This window comes from Amborella trichopoda, chromosome 12, assembly GCF_054954075.1.
Source record: "Amborella trichopoda isolate Santa Cruz 75 chromosome 12, AtrichopodaSantaCruz75HAP2 v2.0, whole genome shotgun sequence".
NCBI lineage: Eukaryota > Viridiplantae > Streptophyta > Magnoliopsida > Amborellales > Amborellaceae > Amborella > Amborella trichopoda.
The window spans coordinates 12696763-12710566 of NC_142347.1; positions in this window are offsets into that span (position 1 = coordinate 12696763).

The following is a 13804-nucleotide window of genomic DNA, read 5'->3' on the forward strand; positions in this document are numbered from 1 at the left end:
TGACGTACTATTTGATTGAATATTAGACATAAACTTAGTGAAATGAGTAAATTATATGTATTATTTTAAAAAACACATAAAAATTTAGTACATCTAATTATGTAACCTAGAGAGGATATTATTATGATTATTCATTCAATTATACCAATAGTTGTTACTTACAAACATAATGGTATACTATATAAATGTTCTAATTAAATAGGTTATTATAAAGTATCCAAAAAATTAGATTATTATTGTTTGGTCAAAATTCAAATAGTAATAACATAATTATTGTATTTCTGACTACTCAAATTATATTTAATATGAGAAAAAAGATTGCATAAGGTTGCAACCTTAAAATGTAGAACTAAAGATGCACATCAAAAATCCATCGGAATAGGTTGTTTTCTTTTATGAAAAACCCTCTAATTGATCATCTCAACATGGAGATGTACGAATACGACATTGTTTATTTCTTTTTTTGAGTCTCATAAATACTGCATCTTTGCAACATATTATCTAGGCTGTTCTTTTTCAAGATTTTTTATACTTTTATAGATCTAGTTGATTCTACTTATTTTTTGAGTTAAAAATTTTATAATTAGAGATACATATATTTAGATAATTCTAAGAATTTTGCACCAAAATTACCTGTTGTAATAAAATTTGGAGGTGTGCTTTTAGTTCGATTGTGTAAGATTGCAATCTTATACAACTGATACCCTTAATTTAGTAATATATAGTGATTTACAACATTTTTACAATATCAAAGTATGATTATTATTATTCATTTGCACATACTCACGACATTTATTATTATTCATATGCACATGCTCATCACGTTTAACGGTGAGTCTTTAAATAATCAAATTAACGTGCACCTCAAAAGTCACTAAAAGTGGTTTTTTCGATATAGAAAAATCCTCAATTCAATCATCTTGACATCAAGATATATGGGCATGAGAAAAATAGATTTCAAGTCATGGAAATAGTGCATCTCATGTAATATCCAAAATATCAATTTTCAAGATTTTCAAGTGTTCATAGATCCGCACTATATATACTATTTTAAAAATTTTAATCTCTATAATTAGAATTGAAAATAAATTTTCAGCCCACCATAAAGATTTCTGATATTGAACAAACATGAAAAGCATAATATTAAGTAAAAATATTATAATCACATTCCAGATATTTGTAACTTATAGTTTATTTAGTTATGAATATTATAATAGTTATGGATTATAATTAACTTAAGTAAAATGATTATAATATAAAATTTATAAAATTTTATTTATCAATAAATTTATGTAATTTTGTTTAATTGATAATACAATGTAATTAATTAATCTAGTAACTATTAACTGCAAATTACTAACTATATATTATTATTATAAATATTAATTTTAATTAACTAAAGTATTATTTTACAGAAAAAATGACTATTCATGATATCAAATGAAGTGAATGAGATAATATGTAATTGTGTATCTCTATTTATGCTTTGTGAGTGAATGTTAGAAATTTATTTTAGGGGGAATATCGTCGTACCCCCTGTTTGTTGTTTTCATTTTTCAATAGACCCAAAGACTCAAAATATTTATCCTAACCCCCTGACTAATCTTATCCGCTTTTAACTATTTTCTAGCCCTAATAAATATAAAAAATACATGCTCATTCTAAACCCTTCTTCTCTTAACGTGATATATTCCCCCCAAATTTCTCTCTCTAACATTCACCATCTTTGTCACTATAATGGGGGAGAGAGAGAGTGAGAGACACGAAGGGAGAGAGATTTGGAAAATAGGTAAAACGAGAGATTTAGGGAAAAATCACGTGAAGAGAGAGAAAGGACTGTGCTTAGAAAGGATATGTTTTTTTTGTATTTGTTTGGGGAAAAAAAATAGCTTTAAAGGGGATAATGTTTGCTGAGGGGGTTAAAAGAAATAAAACTTCGAATTTTTTTGACCTAATAAATGTTTTAAAACCTTGGGTCGATTGAGATGTGTAACTTAAAAATGGGAGGTATGGAGATATTTTCCCTTTATTTTATTACACATGAAATAGTAATCACTGAAGTAAAGTTTCAATTCAAGTTTTGAGAGAGAAATAAAGTATTGTACCATTAACGCAATCAAAGTATAGGAAAATGGTTGACAAGGCTGCAGTCCTATCAAAATAAGAAAAGCCTCGCCACATCTCATTGTAAATTGCAATTCAAGCATTGGAAAACCTTTAAATCAATCATCTTGGCTATAGCATTATGATTGTGAAAATAACATTAAGATTTCAAGCTCTAAAAATAGTATTGCAAGAAATTATCTAGAACATCCATTGTCGATACCATTTTTTGAGTTTTAAAATTTACTATCGGAGTTAAAAACTGATTTAAAAGCCAACATGGAGATTCTAGAAGCCGAAAGTGCTTTCGGATGAGGATTTGAAGTGAGGCTTTATTTTGTTTGCATAAAGCGCAGGCCTACTAGAAACTTCATGCAAAAGTCAAATATTTATGTGATATTTTACGATAACATATAAATTTGAGATACTATAATTAAGTTTCAACATTTTGGCCTTTCTCAGCTCATGTTTTATTTAAGGAAATGTATAGAATAAGACCATTTATCTTCGGTATAAGGTGACACATTAATCTTTACCATTGGATGTGAAATTGGGTGGCTGCAATTATTCCATTAACCAAGCCCAAATTTCAAAAGAAATTTTCTCGATTTTTGTGGCACATCCAATCTATCAAAGTTCACATCGGATGGTTGTATGTAAATGTGACCACCTTGTATCAAAGGTAAAAAGTCTTATTGTATACAATATCTTTATTTAAAGGCTCTGTGTAATTTGTTTTATGCTTATCTTTTAGAAGGTATAAATCTTCATCCAATTTCAAGTATTCATTGTTTCCATTTTTTTTGTGATATTCCATACACTTCTGATTTTTAATTATTTCAATTTTTTGCATGTTTTCATGAATTTATCTAAAACTAATAACTTAAAAAATTTCCCTAATATTAGCCATGCTGAGAAATTCCAAACAATGTACTTCATTGAAAAATTAGGGCAAGAGGACCGAAAAGAAAGTTCAAAATATTATGACATATGAACGTCTCTTTTTCTCTCTTTCTCTCTAACATCCTAGGGACCTACACGAGAACCCAATGGGATGCCCTCTGTTAATGCCGCTTCATTGTCTCTTAAAAACCAATGGTAAATGCCTTTTATTATGTTTGCAAAAAGAACCCAGTACTAGTTGCCCTTCTTTCCCTCTTCATATATAACCTAAAGATTTAACCCAATCCTTATTGTTATCCAACTCACGTTAACCACATCAAAACCATAACTACTTCCCATATTATGTAACTATATAAAAGCCTCAACCTTGCTATTAACTATCATGAAGATAGACTCTTAACCAAATTGCCAATCTCTATATAACACCCAAATAATTTCACTATTTTCAAGTTTCTCCTTGTGACCAATTTTTGCACAGGTTTCACTGCTCTTGCAGGCCTCAGAGTCAGCGATGACTCTCAAAAAATTCCTAGAAATGTGGACGAGACTGTGTTTCAAATTAAAGAAGCAATAACAAAATCGCTTGCTCAGAATTTTCAAGTTAATAAATAATAAAAAGCCACTCTCCTCGTGTTTTTATTACGATATAATTATTGTTTCTTCTTCCTCAATTTGGGAGACTGATTATGAATCCATTTAGTGAAGATTCACTTGATTAATCTCCCTTGCCCATGGACTCAGATTCCGATTGATGAGGATGTATTTCTTACTAAAGAGAGCTATCAATTGAGAAGATATATTTCTTTCACCTCTGTCTGTAAATTCGTTGGTGGGTTTCCTCTATGGGAAAGAGAGACAGAGCGATAAGAGAGATAATAATAGAGAGAGTGAGAATACCTAAACTATGAAAATTAAAAAAAGCAAGGAGCGAGATCCTGCGAACGATTCAAGTGGGGCCGCAAAATTATTATAGGTGACCAGAATTTCACTTGTTTCAAGATAGTGGTAGGAGAGCACAGATCATGAGCACCCTTAAGTTTGTAAGTGGTTGGTATCATGGGCATGAATTTTGAAAACCCTTCATAATGTAAATGCACCTCATCATACCAACTAAAGGGTGTTTTTTCAAGGGCACGACTTTTGGAAAAGAGGTAGTTGTCTTTTAAGGGTGCACAACATTTCAAATGATGTAGTTAGCAAATATTGTTCCTTTGAGATTTACTTAGTTATTTTTGTAGCATTCCAATATATTTTTTAAATTTTATATTTCTTTAATTCTCTTGTCTCTAGAACTTTTTTGTCCCATGTATTCCTATGTCCTAAAATTAATTTAATTTAAATGTCTCTTTATCTTTCTTTAATTCTATCTCTCTATAACATGTTCCTCTCTTGCTTATCTCTCTCTCTATAATTTACTTTCTTATTTCATTCCCAAAATCTCTCTCATATTTCTCTTTTCTTAAATTTTATTCTTCCTCTCGCTATCTGTCCCATGGATTCTTCTTCGATATTGTATTCTTTCTCTATAACCAGCTTTATTTCATGTGTTCCTCTTGAGATAATTTCTCTATCTTTCTAATTTATTTTTCGACCTAATTTAAGCAAAAAGTTAATTTACATCTATCTCTTTATCTTTACCTAATTCTATCTCTCTTTCACATGTACATCTCTAGCATATCTTTCTCGTTTTAATTTACTTCCCTATTTCTTTCCTAAAATCTCTCTCATTTTTTTTTTCTTTAAATTTCTCTCATACTCGTCAAGTTGACAAATAATATTATTAAATGGATTCAAGTGTTCAGACACATTTTCACCCTCCTTCTTTCTCGAGGAATACAGTTTTCTTTATAATAAAATTCGGTTTGTGAGAGACTTTGTTTTATACAAAATTTATAATTTTTCCCACGATTCTTTTACTGAATTTTCCCCAATAATATTAAACAACAATTCATTCGCCAAAAACGATCAAATAGTGACCCATTCCACTATGCTACTAATTATCATAAAAAATGTGGAATAAATGTAGTATGATAATTCTTTCATCAATTATTCATAAATTATGTGTATAAAGGTGCTTGTCAAGTATATATTAAACAAGCCTTCTATCTTTATTTGATGGTGGAGATTGGCTCATTATATTATATATGTCCGAGTTGGTGAAAGGATGGCCAGTTAGCATTTTAAAGTTACAAACACACACACAAAACACACATACACATACACACACACACACACCACACACACACACACACACACACACATATATATATATATATATGGAAAAACCTAAAACTACCGGTATTTGAAATGCTGTAGCGTTCATCCCTGTCATGGGCTTGCTATGTTTGTAGCAGTTTATTGAACAAACCCGCAACAGATGACACCATCTGTTGCGGTTTCGGGTGAATTTTTTGACCGTCGTGGAGCAAGTATGTCAATGACGGAACCCACCACCGACATGCTAGGTCTGTGGCAGTCGAAAAACGCACGCCGTCCGATTTTTTTGATCGGCGATGGGCGTTTGGGCGAAATCACTGTAGAATATATAGGGAATGGATCCTGTAAGCTCAAGGGCTAACAACTACAATGTCAACCAACGGCTCAAATTAACTATGGGCCGATCCGATGTTTACAACCTCATTATGTATTTGTATTTTAATTTTTTTCTACAAATCAAAATCATTTGAATTTTTCTTTTTTTTCGACGAATCAAAATCACTTAAAATTTTAGGTGTTCTTTCTCTTCATCAAGGTACAACTATAGAAATATAAAAAAATAATTTGAAGCACATAAATTGATCAAAATGCACCAAAATAATTATAGGGGTATTTTTTTCAACTTATATTTTGTAAATTATTTATTTATATTTTTATAATGTTTTCTTATTTTCAAAGAATAGATGCTCATAATTTTAAGTGATTTGGATTATCATAAAAAAAATAAAAATTCAAATACGAAATGAGGTCGTGACTATTGGACTTAGCCCAGATTCAATCTGTCAGCCCGTGGGCTGACCAGATCCTTTGCCATATATATAATGTATTATGCATTTTCAAGAAGAGTAAAATGGAAAAAAAGGTTTTTTTTTTTGTTAAAACATTCATGTGGTATTTCTATAATACATATTGGGATATTATTTAAAATATTGTTTTAGACAACTTCTTCTCTTTGTTGCGACAAATTAAGTGAGAAATTAACATACAAGGAACACATACAAACTTATCCGAACATTAACGAGAATTTGTAATGAAAATGTGATGATCTAACCTAAAATAAGACATCTAAAATATATTTGATGAGATTCTAATACCTGGATTTTTAACTAACGCATAAGGGCACCATACCAAAATATCTTGCATGCAAGAAAACTAACCTACACCAAGAAAAGGAAAAATGATGAAGGAATAACAAAATCAAAATAGTCTACAATTTGAAGAAAACAATATGTAATCCAAGTATAAATTTTAGATTTTCTAATACCTCAATTTTTAAATATAAATTTTAGAAATTTTACTTGATTTGATGATCATCACTTTCATTATTTGAAGAAACCAATATGTAATCGAAAAGAGATTTGTAGAAAACAATATGTAATCAAAAAATGATTTGTAGAAAACAGTAGGTAATTCTTGTGATGTATGGGATTGAAAAAGCAAAGGTTAGTGATAAGAGAGATGTAGTTCAAAATATAACCACTAATTAAAAAAATTGTGATGGTCCAACATGTTGAAGAGAAATTCCTTTTATATGAAACCATTTGTTCATATATAATAAAAAATTCATGATAATTACATGTATTTATATGATGTGAACTTTGAAAAACCTAAATTCCATCTCAAAAAATTGCATGGTGTAGTATTTTTAAGACTTAAAATCCCTCTTTTTTTCAGTATACTTACATTTCGATATCAAGATGGTCAATTAGATATTTTTTCAACATCGAACAACCTTTTCCAAATGACTTTAGTGATGCACCTTAATTCTAGATTTTAAGTTGTCAACCTTATATATACTTTTTCCCTTAATTATATGGGTGCATTTCTTTGTTTTGTTATTCTGTTTTATGCAATACTCAATGAACAACTAAAAATGCATTATGCAAAGCAAATGTCATTTTCAATGTTGTTCGGGGAATTTCTATTTTACGGTTGAGTGGTAGGAGCACTGGTGTTTGACATTTCAAAATGCACAGGAAGACTTGTGACAAAGATAAAGACAAAACATGCAATATACTCTACTTGCAAGACCCATTTCTTTTGCTAAAATGTGCATGTATACCTATGAAAATCTTCTTTTACCCTTGATTCCATTCTCTCTATTTTTCAACCATTTCTGCAGGACCTGTTAATGAACTCAGCTTTTTCCATCACTGGTTTCACTTTCTCGCCCTCTCTCATTTTCACCCAAAGAGAAGAATTGTGCATTTTAGTGTACGAAATGGTTTGAGTTGCTCATTTCTTTGGCCTAAAACTGCATTAGCAAGGAAAAAATGGGGCGAGCAAACCTTCAAATCAAGAAGATAGAGGTGAAAAAAATCAGGCAAGTAACCTACGTGAAGAGAGAAAATGGCTCCTCAGTGAGGGCTATGAGCTCTTCATTCTCTATGATAGGGATAATGCTGTCATCATGTCTAGGGTAAAAAAGATCAACATATTCCAAAGCCCAAGAACTCCCAAATTCCTACCATCTAAAGTAAGTAATTTCAGCCAATCCAACTAAAAATCATAATAAAAACAAATAGAATTTACTTGCCATGGACTACGTTGGAATTTTAGAAAATGTTTCTCACAGTAGGGATTGGTTTGGGGGAAGACTTTGGCCACAAGTCTTTCTCTCTCTTAGCCTTTCTGACACTAGGTTTCTCAACTTTCCAACTTATTTTCAAATGGACAGGTAGGATATATTTATAGCTCTCCCATGAAACATGGTTACAAAATCAAAGAGAGATGATACATAGGTTGAAAATTATCCTTCTTTCTCATTTTCAACCAAAAGGGTAAGTTTCTTATGTTCATTTTGGTGAAAATGTCACCAAGTACCCATGAAAAGCTTGGGATCTCTATGCCCATATAGTTCACCACCAATTTAACCAATTTTCCACTTGTTTGTAGCTATTTTGACCCTGTAAAATTGTTGAGCACCACTTCCATTTCATTCTGCAACAAATGTAACCCAAAACTACAAGAATTGAGAGGATTGTGAGTATTTTTGTAAATTTCGACCAAAAACTTCTTAAACATCTCGAATCCATCCAATTCTCTTATTTTGTTGGGATCTTACTTGGTTTTTCTTACTTTGGCTTCATGAAGTTGAGAACTTCATTCAAGGAGCATTTTGCATCAAATTTGGATCAAATTCACCAAAGATTGGGGGAGCTTTTTGTTGGCTCTTTTTTCGAAATTCCGCAACCTTCGTCTTTTGGACATTGTGAAGATTTGAATTGATCCAAATCTTGTTCTGGACCCACCGACGAATTATATTGATGTTTAGGGCTTCGAGCAAGGACCATATCAATAACATTTCAGCTTAAAAGTCCATTTAGATTGTGAGAAGCCCAAACAAAAATTGGATCTAGTTTGTGTAGACTATAGCTCATGAGCAACATTTTGATTATTAATCATTGTAATCAATTTGGTATTGATCCATGAAACGAACCTCTTTGATATGTACAAAACTTGAAAGTTGGGTAAACTTGACATGTTGCTGGGTTTTCCTTTTCCAATGCAAGACCATGGCCACAATGTGGTTCTATGTTAAAAAATTGGTGGTTGAAACTTATTCGCCTTGAGTAAGTTACTCATCTGCTTCTTTTGTTCTCTATCTTCTTAATTTGAAGCTCACCCTATTTTATGCTTGCTAACATAGATTAGACAAACGGAATGAGCAGTTCTGACCATTTTATAGGCTGAAAAGAACGGTGCTTCCCCTTGAGTATAATTTAGAGAGAAATAGAAAGCAAAATGAGGGATACAAAAAGCTGAGTTCATTAAGAGGTCTTGAAGGCACAGTTGACAAATATAGAAAACATAATCGAGGGTAGCAAGAAATTGGCATAGGTATGCATGCATATTTTAGTGACGCACAGGGGAGGTGCAAGTCGAGTCTATTGCATGTTTGTCTTTCTTCAGATCGCATGTGTTTCCATTTGTTTTGAAAATTGAACTGGATGGGCTACTTCCACTTAACTGTAGGAATAGAAATGCCTCAAACAAATCTTAAAATGACATTTGCTTCTCGTAATACATTTTTAGTTGTCCATCGAGTGTCATATTGCTTGCCCAAAAATGTGCCATGGAAGATTTACAATGCCATGACTCCAAATTGGAACCAAAGAACTAATATACTTTGGGGCCCACTTCATATTAAATTCATGTATTTGAAATAAAATGGTTTTGTACATAAAATTGGTATTCATGAGGAGCTTTAGAAACTCTCAATTATTGTTACTATTTACATTAGACTTTATATGGGTCGTGAAGCATATACAAATCCTTAGGAAAGAGCATATATAGAAACTACAGGAAACCTCAGTACCAATAAGTTTGTCATGCATGTATACCTGCATATATACAGGGGTACTACTTGAGCTCTACTCCCTCCTATGATCTAGGCATCTAGTGATTGTATGATCAACAACTTTCTCTCTGTAATTGTCTTCACATTGGATTATATCAAGGCTTATGTTCTTTACTAGGTGTCTTAAAAAGAAAAAGGGTACGGAGTTCATCTCCCCCTCTCTTGTACTCTCTCTTTCTCTTAATCATGTAGAAGAAATATTGGACTTGTTAAAATCAAAATGATCAATCCATTTTCCACAGTATCAAAGGAGTTTAACTATACTTTCAGGGAGTAGTGACCATCATATCCCCCAAATCTTTGACTAAAACCCTCTCTCTCACAAAGTGGTTCGATGGGTTAAGTATCGTTCTGAACTTGGAATCAAAATATATTCAGATCGTTTTATTTATGAGATTTCATCAAATTTAGACACAAAACATCCTAATATTCAAACTTAAACCTGAAACCAACAGATTTGTTGTGATATTGTTTGAAAAAATACGAAAAGCTTGCCTATTATTCTAGATTGTCTAAATCTAAATGATGCCACTCTCTCATGATAAATGCTTTGGTTTTAAAACTTTTCATGTGATAGTGAATTCAGAGATGAACCAAATGGTCAAAGTGTCATCCTAAATGGATCAATAATGTGAAAGACATGGCTGAAGAAATTCGACCAATTTTTTCTACAAATTGTGGCAAAACAGATTTGGCCATTGCAGATGCAGTCATATTTTTCTCATGGTATTCTAGACCCTGTGAGTTTCATAATCTTGCCGAAGGGCTCATGATGCACAACTTTATAAAATCTAAGATGCATCCTACTTGCCCCTTTAATTTAAGATGCATCAAGATTCATTTGAGCTACATTTAAATGGGTAGCGAGAAACTATCAAATCAATAAATTTACATAAAATTTGAATATCTAGTGAACTTGTTGAACCTCGTTTCATCTTAACAATTAGTTGGTAAAGATGCATTTTTGCCTATCGTAAACAGAAATTTCAGTGCACAATGTCATACTTTGTAAACATGCCAAGAAAGAAAAGAAATTAGTTGTTTTCACCTCTAATTACTCTTTTTGTTATCATAATTAAAACACCAAACACAAGGATTGAGTTTCTTGCTCGAGGAAAGTACTCCATATTGTGCAATTTAGGACATTCATGGTTCTTATTCATGACACTCATTGTCAATTAATAGTGAGATGTTAATGGAAAAACAATCGGATAGGTTGTTTTCAGTTTTGTTCATCAATAGTAAGTACGATGAATGTCCTAGTTGTGCCATGCACTACTTTACTTATGGTGAGTAAAGCATAGAGCATGAGGTTTGGAGTGTGAATTTTATTCTACATATTAAAAATATACACCTATGTAGGTTATTCTTAGTGTTTCTATTTTAATTTCAAAGGCATAGTATCATAGGAGTTTGGCATAAGTACATCCTAATTGAATGATAACTTCAACTACTTGTGGAATTAAGAGAATGTTCATACTGAGACCAATGAATATATGTATATATAAACTATGGGTTGGAATCAAACCCGTGATCTGTTTTTGTTTCCAGAGTTGCCAATTTAGGGTAAAGTAACTTCCGTGCTTTTGGGTGACCTAAAATTCGCACTATCAAATGCAAACCATTTCATTTGCCATTTGTTTTCCTTCTCATTTCTAGCTCCTCCAAAAATATTTTGAAATTCACAAGATCCTAGATAATTGTTTTGAAAATCATATAACCATTCAGTCTATTCTAATTGAATTATACTTGTTTATCAATTCTTTATCCTAGTTCAGCTCGAATTTAGAAGTAAATAAAGTAGAGTTTTCAAAATCAAGTTGGCCAACGAAATCAGTCAAAACCACTTTGACATCAACCATACTAGTAGTAGTAAATCTTAAAACTAGTACAAAACTAAAGCCGTAAATTATTGACGGCTATAAAAATCAGCCTGGAAATTTTCAAGGCCTATTAGAACGGAGGCACTATATAATAGAAATTTTCCCTTAACAAACAAGTTTGCCTGTTGCAATGGGTTGGGCCTAGCCATTCTAGGATTTGCTCGATTTTAGCACTGGACCTTAAAGATCAAACCTGGTTAGACGAAGAAAAATGGACCATTGGCCATGCCCAACAAAGTTCTTGAGTAGGTGGTCCGCCCAAGCCTTATAAATTTTGCAAGCCAATTGAATGTTCTTAAAATTTAAATTTGAGAATAAAAAAAAGATGGCCTGGTACAATTGAGCCACGGCCGCCAGCCTAGGCACAACACCGTCTGGCCACTAGGTGAATTTCATGCCCATGCAGAGTTGTTCTAGGTTTAGCTTCTTGACCCATAGACACCCGTTCTACTATGCTACAAATTATCATACAAAATGTAGAATAAATGTATTATGATAAATCTATCAAGCATTATTCATAAATTATGTCTATAAAAGTGCTTGTCAAGTATACAATAAACAAGCCTTCCATCTTTATTTGATGGTGGAGATTGGCTCATTATATTATTTATGTTCGAGTTGGTGAATGGATGGCTGGTTAGCATTTTAAAATTACAAACACACAAAAAAAACACATACACACACACACACACTGATATATATGATATATATATATATATATATATATATATATATATATATATATATATATATAAATATATATATATATACCTATAGGCGAAATGCTACAGTGTTTCACCCCTGTCACAGACTTGCTATGTCTGTGGCGGTTTATTGAATGGAGCTGCATCAGACGGCACCATCCGTTGCAGTTTCACATGAAATTTTGCACCATCCATCGCGGATTCCGTCACTGACATGCAAGGTCCGTGGCAGTCCAAAAATGCACGCCGTCCTAGTTTTTTGGATAGAAATTTCCCTTTGGATAAAATCACTAGAGCATATAAAGGGAATGAATCTTGTTAGCTCACGGGCTGACAGCTACAATGTCAGCCATACCTGAAACCGATCGAGAGAGGTCCCTGGCAACGACACACAAAGGGTTTCTCCCGATGTGGGCTGAGAAGACTACAATGGCCGCAAGGGGGAGATAGGGATGGCGAAGCGCGGGGATTTCGTTGGCTGTAAATAGAGGGAGAGGGATGCACAGCTGCGGCAGCTAGAGAGAGGGAAGCCTCGCAGAGAGGGTGTGCAACTATTGCAGGAAGCTTTGCAGAGAGAGGAGAGGCCGACGGGATTCTTATGGGCTTTGCAAAGAGGGGAGGGAGCGAACAAGAGTGAGGGGAGCATGGCATAGCATAGGAGAGAGGGGTCAAGCGAGAGAGAGTGGAGGCTTACAGAGCAGAGGAGGGGTAAGCGCGATTTTTTGTGGGTTTGAAGAATTTCAGCCAATCACAGCCCTTGATTTGAATTTCTTTGAACAAACGGTTGGATAGGGTGGGGTGAAATCACACAAGTTCTTCTATTTGATGTGGCAAGTTGAGGGAGAAATTAACATACATAGAATGAATTCAAACTTATCCGAACAATAACGAGAATTGGTAATGAAAACATGATGATCTGACTTGAAATAAGACATCTAAAATATATTTGATGAGGTTCTAATACCTCGATTTTTAAGGCATATGGGCACCATACCAAAATATCTTGCATGCGTACCAACTAACCTACACCAAGAAAAAGAATCATGATGAAGCAATAACAAAATCAAAATAGTCTACAATTGTAAGATAGGATTTTTTTGTCATTTTAAAATGTGATGAAATCCAAAAAAAATAACAATACACACATCCAAACATATATATCCAACAGGTATAACAAATGGTTTTAATTAAAAATAACCCATATAGGTTTTTTACCAAAACTGGAATATATAGATCCTATTAAAAAAATAACGATAATAGATACAAGGGAAGTAGCAAAGATAAAGGCGTAAAAAGGGACTAGGATCAAATGGATTGTTTAAATTTTAATTTTAAAGATTTTACATGATTTGACGATCATCACTTTCATTACTTGAAGAAAACAATAGGTAATCAAGAAAAGATTTGTAGACAACAATATGTAATTGTTTTTATGTATGGGATTGAAAAAGCAAAGGATAATGATAAGAGAGATGTAGTTCAAAATATAAGGGCTAATTAAAAAAATGGTCATGGTCCAACAAGTTGAAGAGAAATTGATCTTATATGAAACTTCTTGTTTATATATACTAAAAACTTCATGATAATTACACTTATTTGTATGATGTTAACTTTGATAAACCTAAATTCCATCT